The sequence below is a fragment of the Chenopodium quinoa genome, unplaced genomic scaffold (genome assembly GCF_001683475.1).
Source record: "Chenopodium quinoa cultivar QQ74 unplaced genomic scaffold, ASM168347v1, whole genome shotgun sequence".
NCBI classification, from domain to species: Eukaryota; Viridiplantae; Streptophyta; class Magnoliopsida; order Caryophyllales; family Amaranthaceae; genus Chenopodium; species Chenopodium quinoa.
Window position 1 is genome coordinate 3,684,913 of NW_018743691.1, and position 10,272 is coordinate 3,695,184.

Sequence of the window (10,272 nt, forward strand, 5' to 3'; positions counted from 1 at the left end):
TTTTTTACGGGCATTATTGCCACCGGTTAACCGGTGGCAATACTTGTTAATACCATTAAAAAAAAAATTGCGGGAAGCATTATTGCCACCGGCTAACCGCAATATTTGTTTTTGCCACCGGTTTTGAACCGGTGCTTTTTAATAAGATTATTGCCACCCCCAAGGTTCAAAACCGGTGGCATAGGGGGTTTTGAACCGGTGGTCAATTCATATTTTCGTCTAGTGTTCGGCGAAGGGGTCTATCGATCTGTTGTAGTCGTACAGAAAATTTTCGTCTGATTCGCTAGAATGTAATCGAAATATTAAACTCTTTTTCGATCCCGCACAAAACTTTACCCATGAAACAACTCCATAGCAATCCATGAAAAATAAAAAACAACTCTTTTCTCAAAAGAGAGAAGAAAAACCCGATCTTTCGAAGGAGCCAAATCCTCTAAAGAAGAAGAAAAACCCTGTCTTTTGAGGGAGAAATGTTCTTCCTGGAAGATGAAGAGTTATTATAAACCTAAAACGGTAGAAAAAGCACACAAAAACAAACGATTGGGGCATTCCACCAATAAAAATCGATGGAAGCCCCAGACTACCCTCACTTACTTCTTATTATATTGAACTCGATTTTTATTGCCTAAGATCATGTCCTGCTAAAGTGTAACACTAAAAAAATGGAGGGAATTCATTCTTTATCTAAACATACCTTTATGAAGATAATGATATGGCTCGCTCTTTCCGATCCTGTTTATCATTTGGAATTTTTCCATGTATGGTTAAAAAAATTCCTATCAATATTTCTATATTTATTTGAAATTTGTAAATGTTTTTACCTCTTTTTTAGTCCCATTTGTTAGATCAAAACCTTTTACATGCCCCCGATTTACAATAATTTTATTGTACATCGAACATTTTATGAAAAATGACCCTTTTTTTTACAAAAGTGACCCTTTTTATTTACAAAAGTGACCCCTTTTTTTTTTCACAAAAGTGACCTTTAAAGTGACTTTTTTTCCACAAAAGTGGCTTTTTTTTTCCACAAAAGTGACCCTTTGTATAACAAAAGTAATTAAGTTATATATGCAAATTGCAAAACAGAGTCAAAATCTCATTAGTTTTTTTTTGTTTTTTTTTTTTTTGTTTTTTTTTTTAAAAGTAACCCATATTGTGTTACTTTGATTCAAAATTTCTACTACTTTGATGTTATTGCTACTATTGTTACTTGATATGTTGTGAAAGATGAACTATCAATTTATATTCAATTTATCTATTAACGAGGCTCAAGCTCACGACAATGGTGGCGGCGGCGGTGGCTTTCGTAGTGGGTGAAAAATTAGATGAACATACATACATCGAAATTGGCTGTAGAAGATGAATCATTAATCAAAACATGAAAATTATGTTACAAAATCAAGATAAAATCGAAAAAAAAGAAGGAAATTGAAGAACAAAGGAGAGAAAGAGAGAAGAAGAAGTGCAGAGGAGAGAGAAGAGCAGAAAAAGAAGATAAAAAAGAAACCCATGAGGAGAGAGTAAAATAGAAACTGTAGTACTCCGTAAAATTTTCGCACACTCAACACCGCCATTCATTAAATTATTGTAAACCCGGATCAGGTGAAGCTTGCTCAAAGATATATTTGTAATTTGTTACGGCATAACCAAATACCCCCCAGCCAAAGACATGATGCTGTTAACTTCCTTTATATCCACCTTGCTTGCAAACCAAAGGAGTTTTGAGGAAAAGGAACCAGACGGGGATGCAACAATTGTTTCATCATACTCGCTATTACCCCACACCATTCGAGCAGAGTCACATTCAAATAGGACATGATTGATGTACTCTACCTCCAGTCCACAAGCACATAACTCGTCTTGAGTAATATGGCGACGAAAAAGGATTTCCTTGTGACCTTTGCAAGCTTGCCAAACAAAGTGTGCTAATTTCGGGGCCCCTTGAGATTCCAAACTAGTTTCCACATTTCAGCATTTTCCATACTTTCAATCCGGTTTTGCCCCAATACACCTAGCCAATAACCTGATTTTACCGTATAAATCCCATTCTTTGTCGGCTGCCAAAACATCTCATAGAAGGTAAACTCAAAGACAGGTAAAATAGATTGGCAAACAGCAGGTTGAAAGAACTCCTCTACAACGTTTACATTCCACACCCCACTGTTCTGATCAATGAGTTCTGCAACAGTAAGATCTGGCCTGTAATTGGCATTAGGATTGGGCAATGGGATTACGCTACCAGGCAGCCACTTGTCACTCCAAACCTTAATGTTCGACCCATTGCCAACTCTCCATCGCAGCCCCTCAATGAGACAGGGCAGCCTCACTGTCCCAATCTTCAACTTCTGTTCCCTGAAACATAGAGCAAGCACGCCGTGCTTCCTCCTTTGTGATCAACCCATGCTCCATGCTAGTCTTAAGCAAACACTTGTACCCCGACTTGATTGAGCTTCTCTCCACACCATCATTCTTGATGGCTTTAACAATTTGATCCTCACTTCAAGAATGGAAGTGTCTTAAATGGTTTTATTAGTTAAGATTCATCGCACCCTTTCTAGAAATTTAGCTGATGTTCATAGATCAGATAACACCCCCTTGCAAAACACAGAACAGTTTAGAATTCAGATTAGCCTAAGTAAATACAAGGAACACTCAGCATATACCGTCTCACACCAATTAGGATCGTAGCCTAAGTAGTGGTCGCCACTGCACTTCAGGAGGTACACCTATACCTCATAATTTGTGGCATCAATGGACCCGCGTTAGTGTAGCCTCTGCCCCACTCTAGATACAGCTTTTGTTACTCTGAAACCACAACATGCTGTCAAAATCTGATGCTAGTTAGAAAAAAACCATAGAAAGTAAATGCATAAAGTCACTAACTCAGAATTGTTTCAACAAAAGTTCAAGATGAAATGCAAGTTTCAGCAGTTACAGATTACATTAAACTAAGTATTGGTGGGGAGTGCCAGGCCCGTGCAGCAGTGCAACGCATGGGCGACACTTGAGAATCCCAGCAGCAAGCTACTGTGATGGATTCTCCCCCTTAAAAAATAAATTTAATATCGTTGTGAGTCATTGACCCACGTATCAGATATTAAACTGATAAGAACAGATACTACACTTGATCTTAGCCAAAAGGCCGAGAAAGGTATGATTTGCTAAGCTAAACAAACGTCTATTTATTTTCTGGTTATTTCGGCTAATGCTTCACCTAACCAATGTGGGATCACCAACTCCGGAAATCTTCCCATCTCTACCTGGACAGAATTACGATATGGAGTCAGAAATAGCAGTATTAATAGTGCACTAAGTAAAATGAAAAGAAAAAAAAAAAAAAAAAGCAAGGAGCATATATGGGAATGGGGTAGTGTTCAACTTTCGATGAAATTCATAATCACACATATCTCATGTTTGTTTGCCATCTAAAGAGGAAGTCTACATTCTAATGTGGGTGACTTCGAGTTATGTGACTTATGTCTCTATCGGGATTTGCAAATGAGTAATCATCAATTCATCATTAATAGTTTAATACTGTCTCCGTTCTACTTAAATTGCCCCATTTTCAATAAATGGATGTCCCAAAGAGTTAACTCATTTCATCTATGGAATGTTTTTCCCACTTGTCAAACCATGTGTATCCACAAAAAGACAACGAAAAGAACCTGCATGCCTACTCAGTTGAGCCAACTCTTAAATTAGTGGAAAAAAAATTAGAGCAATCTTCACATATATAGCAAACTTCAAAAGTCCTAGAATTAAATTTCTTATAAGTTGCAAATTAATTTTTATCAATCATTTGTGAATTAAAAGGCCACATATTACAACTAAGCTCTTCATTAAATCATGCATCAAAGTTATAGAATGAGCCATTTGTTTTGTCCAGGATGAATTTAACATCATCACAAAACTACTATAGTGGTAAATCAGAGCGTGAGGGTAGCTAATCCTTATGGTCTATCTATCTTTGTCCAAAATGTGATATTGGGGAGTGATAGGGGTTTAAAGGAAGTGGAGAACATTAGGGCCTAGTTTCAACATTGGCCATTTCCAATCAGGAAAATTCAGTTGTAACATCAAACTGATTGTTAATAGTGTGAAGCAACAAACTCATATATTGGAAGTAGGTTGAAACATTTGTTTTTTCACCTTTTCCAGCACACCTCATTCAACCACATAAATGTAATAATTTATCTATTGGTATACAGGGTTGTTCTGGATAAAGGTTTAGGGAACATGGTAAGGGCCAGTATCTGGATATTGGTTTAGGGAACATGATAAGGGCCAGTAATGATCTTCTATCCGGTCTTGAGTGCCTATATAGTTGAGACATGTTAACTACCCTGGAAACTCGCTCATATAGTTAAGTTATAAATAGTCCGATAGGAGTGTAAAGTGTAGAGTAAATCTTTTTGTTATAGATGTTGTGTACCTATGGAATGTTGTGTCTTGGGTATAGGAGTCAAACGATAAGTGTAATGTGGTGATTGCCCCCCCCCCCCAATGTAGTGGTCATGAAGCTAAAGAGCAGCTGCCCAAGTGTCACATAGAAGAGATCTTTGGGACAGGCTGGTACTTGTGATCTTACATCATTGTTTAGCGATCTCGCAGATGTTGCAGCTATATTTTACGTGTCGATATGAGTCCATATGACATCTCATACAACTAGCCCCCAAAAGTGAGTGCATCTACAAGGCAGGTGTGACCACTTTGAATAATGAACTTCATTGGCTGTTGGTTTCATATTTCATCAAGTTGTTTAACCAAGTACGGATAAAAAAGGAAAGTGTTGCAACTAATTAGAAGAGGGAGTAAATTAGGATGATAGGTCTATGATTTTATGAAGCCTACAAAGTTTTATAGTCTAATACATATTGTGTATTTGCAGATATATTGTTTAATAAAGTATAACTTACTTCCAGTGAAAAGCAAGACAATACCACATCGTGTAATTTAAGACCGCTAAGTACAACTCTATATATGCTTCACTCTTCTGCAGTATACTCCACGCAGCCATGCAGTGAGCACAAAGCGAACTATTCTTTCGCCTTTTACTAAAGAATACTGTGTGCTCGCTGCATATAGTGGCATACGTTTATTTTTGGAGGGAGTTCCTTAGATGGAGCTTCCATCCATTAAACTAAGTGCAAGTATATATTGAGATCTATGTAATTATTTTTACATCATCTATTTTGTTTGTCGATTAAATTGTAAAAACAGTTTGGCCGTATATTGACCCTACCCCATAAGGACCTTGTCTGTTAAAGACCCGATCCATTAAAAGCCCTTTAAGCTACCCTACCCAATAACCAGCTCTACTTGTCACAATAACTACGATGAGTTGGGCACATATGGTGCACTACCCAATCACCAAGAGATATTCGACCACTATTGAACATACAGGGCCAACAGGGGTAGAGATCAAATGCATTAATTTACCTGGTATATGTAACACTACAAGATTTTAATCCTAACATCTGGTAAAACATCAGAAGTCAAATGCAGTTATCACCCCAGCCCAGCCCTACTAAAACTAGAAATACCAACGAGCAAGACAGAGATACAAAGGAATCATCTGTCTGCTGAAGATGCGAAGAGAGGAAAATAAGCATAGGAACTGTTTTAGAGATACAAGCCAATGCAATTCAGTCATCTGAATCTATTTTTTCCAAGAGATCACAAGATTGATCAGTTATGTATGCTTATTTAATCATTCCATCTTCAATATTCTGCACAAAGATCTGGGGAGTTGATACAATGATATAAACATGCATACATGAAATACTCAATTATTCACCGTAAATTTATGAAAGTCACTTTTGTAAGGAGATACTGTCCCACATCGATTATTTAACAAGGGGTGTACGAGAAAGATGACTATATAATAAAACTGATTGTGAACATCCAAATTACTTACCTGGACGGGGTCAATGAGTGATCAAGAAGACTCATGGCCTAGGTAGGTGGCCTCCATTGCACTTTAGGAGGGGTGCCTGCTTAACATCTTCCCAAGAGGAAGAGTGTACGTCATAATTTGTGATAGAGGGGGCCTGCGTTCGCGCGGCCCCTATCAAATATCTAGTTCAACCTTCATTGCTGTACTTTTTAATGTCAATGAAATATCTGAAAAGAACTTATGTAGTAAAAAAAAAAAAACCCAAATAAATTAGCAAGCGCTTTATTCTATAAGTGAACCAATTTGACACAGAACATCAGACACTATTGGAATTGATTAAACTCTACCAGCTGTGTGAAAGTTAACAAAAAATCCTAGTTCCTTTTGATAATGATATAGCAAAATAGCATAATTGAGTTACATGTAGAATCATAAACATAGAGTAGTCACACATAAGTAGGATAAGTTTCAGAGTGTAGGTAGCTTAAGTGATATACTAGATCAACAAGCTCGCCTCAGCCTGTAACTCCAGGTTCTGGTGTCAATATTTTCAACACGGACTACAGCATTTAAGTAGCTTTTACAGACCGCTATCCAGAGGGCCTGAGAAATCTCTATATCCAATCCCCATGGCCAAATGGTATTTCAATTTCATATTAAGCTGGAAAAATTCATATGTAAAACCAAAAAATACAGAAATAATGAGGAAGTAAAAGCCAGCAGATGACATTGTGTCTGTAGAATTATTCCCTAAAAGACGGCACGCACATGCATTTCTTAATCTATGTGGATCAATGTTTCTATGCTTTGTAGCAAAATTATCGCAATTTATGATGTAAAAGACAGGCACAACCTTCCCACATCAGTCAAAAAAGAAAATCTAAGCTAGGACTTTGTGGTATAAATAACAAAGCTTGTTACTGCAATCATCACGCAGCCATGCAGTGAGCACAAAGCGAACTATTCTTTCGCCTTTTACTAAAGAATACCGTGTGCTCTCTACATTTAGTGGCATACGTTTATTTTTGGAGGGAGTTCCTTATAGGAGCTTCCAAAAAAACAAGTACAAGTAGATCAATTTGCTAAACTATGGTATGATATAAGCACCAAGTCAGATTAATGAGATATGAATTGAGTAAACTTTGTAATAATACCTTGCAGCAGTCTGAGGCATCATGGTGCTCAAGGACTCGAGGATATATGCCATACATGACAACAATTTAAACTCCCCATATCAGGGTTAGAAAAATAAAACTGTTAGTGGCGCAGTCATGAAACAGACTGCAGAAGAACATAACCTGCTAAAAGGAGAAATAAAACTGTTAGTGGCGCAGTTAAATATAAAACAGAATGCAGAAGGAGAACATAACCTGCTAAAAGAAGTTTCGAATGTCCCAAAAAAAAAAACAAAGATAGAAAGAACAAATGTTAAGACTGTATCTCAAGGTGGCATCATCTCTGCACGCGAACCAGGATGACTGTCAGTACAACTGCATTCATTAAGCAGAAAATACACATGAAAACCCTCACACAGCAAGTAGTTTTATATACTACTGTTACACAGCTAGTATAGAAACCACAGAGAATAAGTCATAATTTGTGAGTGGGAGCCTGGGCTCTTACAGAACTTACCTAATTATATCAGAATAATAAACTTGCAGTACGTATAGCTACACTGACAACCTCAGTAGTGCTTGTAGAAGTGTAAGTTCCATCAATCAGGACTCGGGAGAAAACCAAAAACTATTGAAGATACATCAAGTCCATTTTTCTTGTTCTTGCCAGCACCAAAACCTCAGCTCTAGCTGTTCAAGCACATTCTCTGGTCACTTGAATTCTACAGAATTGGACCGGGTTGAAAAACACCATACATTTGTGTCATTTCACACAGAATACGCATGCATACCATCAAATCAGCAAACGAATGGTGTATATGCACACAATATTTGAACCGGATAGTATGTATCAAATTGGTAAATATAGGCAGGTTTTATCGGAGTTTCTCTGTTGAAAGACTTGAAACCCATTGATTGAAGATGTCAAAGAGTAGTTGAGCAAACTATTCTTTCACACTTTACTAAAAAATACTATCTGCTTGTCGTATTAAACAGCATACATTAGTTGGTACAACAAATTACAATTGTAACAATTACTACTCTTTGAAGCTCAGCTAGGCTCATTAACAGCCCTAGAGAAGGTACAAGTTTACAAAAATTATCACATTGGTTCTCTTTTTCAATTACTCTCTTCTCTCATACTAAAATAATGTTCATGATTCTTCAAAAAAAAAAAATGTTCATGATGTTCCTTAAATGGCTTGTACTATCATTTCCTTCTCAATTTTGCATTGACAGTAACGCATCCAAAGAGTTCCTACCAACATCTAGTTCTCATGAGCATTAAACCTAATTCGGTAATTCCCTTGACTGGTAGTCGGGCACCATCCCTATATGTCTCTAGCATCTTTACATTGGATTGCAATTCATGTGCTTGCAATAAGTGTCACCAAACACCATTTTCTATTTCTTCTATATCCACTATGTCTCCTCTTCAAAATTGTTATTTAGTTGTAAATAATTTGTACGTATGGTTAATAACAATTTTAAGGATTGACTTGACATAGTCAATCCTTATCATGCACATTGTGTGAAAATGTATGTCATGAGCCACATTAAAGCATACCATGTCCATCAAAACTCAAGACAGCTTTAAAAATAAAGAAGGTATGCTATTAAAGATAATATTTTAAACAAAATAGGAAGAAAATATATTTCCTATAAAAATTATAAAATAACAGCAGAAAGGGGGGCAAAAGAATAAAAATAAGAGCAGGAGAATAGATTTGGACCATTTCTGGATTTTGTGTATCATCTTGGTGTAGAGGCCATGCTAATCTTCACAGTATAGTTCCAATTTATGGGATGTACCTGAAGTGAAAATTAAATAGTGAAGTTAAAAAAAACTATTTCAGCACCACAATAATGTATGTTGATGTAGAATTGCAGATTTAAGTTACAGTACCACAATGGATTTCCGGTCACATAATTGTCTAAGAGCCTAACAACATATCAAGAATTTGCACTGCCAAGTGCCAAGAAAAATATTTTCTCATTGGATCCACCTCTTCACCAGTCACTACATGTTCCACCACTACTCAAATTGTGAACGCTGTAGAAACGAAAATTATTTGATCAGAAAATAATCAGACGGGGTCAATTTAACTAATAAAGAACACTTCTTGAATAATTGACCATCAAGCCTTGGTAGATTAGTCTCAGTAACAAAAAATCAGAAACATACTACTTAAACAACATAGATTTGTCCATGACATCATAGAGTACGGAATACAAATACATACAGTTTGAGAGATTCTGAGAAACTTTTGAGCTGAGTATTGGTGGGGTGCACCAGGCCAATGCAGTAGTGCAACGCATTGGCGACGCTTGAAGATCCCAGTAGCAAGCTACTGTGGTGGATTTTCCCCCTTAAAAAATAAATTTAATATCATTGTGGGCCATTGGCCCACGTATCAGATATTAAACTGATAAGAACAGATACTACACTTGATCTTAGCCAAAAGGCCGAGAAAGGTATGATTTGTTAAGTCTAATCTCCTGCGTTTTATTCCATAACGTCTCCGCACCCTCGTTATTTCTTTTCGATGTGGTACAGAACTTCAGTTTTGGATAGGAAATCAATATCATTTCTTATTAGGAGTCCTGTTCACAGAAAACTTCCTCAAGAGTACATGATAAAGAGTGTATTAGCAATAAAAAGACCAAAGTCCTAGAATCTAGTGGGTTTTGTGATGAATATAGAAAGGTTTATCACACATAAATACTTCACGTGTTCACAAATAATATTCTTGTTAAATTTAGACGTACGTATTCTGAAATTTACTACGTATTAGGGTGGAGTGGAATGTGAGAAAAGAAATTTAATAAAGGGGTCCACATCACATGGATTGAGTGTAAAAATTTTCATTTTCAGGAAGATTATGTGTGGACATCCTAAACGGAGTGCAGGAAAAATCATTTGTGAACGGAGGGAGTAATATATAATAGTAGGTTAGCTGCTAATGTGCATATCCAAACTTCCATCATGAGCAAATGAAGAAATTGGTTTATTACACAAAAACATCCGTCGGTTTTATAGTCATTGCAATGTTCACATAATCCAACTTTGTCCATAAGTTTACTTCATTTCTTTTTAGTTATTCTTCCCTATATGGAATGTTTGAAAATAGTTATTCAATTTCACACTTTGGTAATACGACCTAATTGCTCTTACTGATGATACAAATCATACAATGTTGCACCATATATTGGCGTCGTATGATTCGTATCCGAGGATTTGACACTCTACTGATTTTGTCC

General features: G+C 36.6%; 1 long non-coding RNA gene across 1 annotated transcript in view; it reads right to left on the bottom strand.

Annotated features, from left to right (window-relative positions):
- Nucleotides 1-2,958: 2,958 nt before the first annotated feature.
- Nucleotides 2,959-10,272, bottom strand: part of LOC110683794 — an 11,999-nt gene continuing 4,685 nt past the window's right edge. The window contains exons 2-7 of the long non-coding RNA XR_002503674.1: nucleotides 9,197-10,272; nucleotides 8,918-9,064; nucleotides 7,529-8,823; nucleotides 7,051-7,386; nucleotides 5,918-6,133; nucleotides 2,959-3,260 (exon numbers count right to left, since the gene is read on the bottom strand). The exon at nucleotides 9,197-10,272 is cut by the window's right edge and continues 1,540 nt beyond it. This is a non-coding gene — a long non-coding RNA (uncharacterized LOC110683794). The remainder of the gene's footprint in view (nucleotides 3,261-5,917; nucleotides 6,134-7,050; nucleotides 7,387-7,528; nucleotides 8,824-8,917; nucleotides 9,065-9,196) is intronic.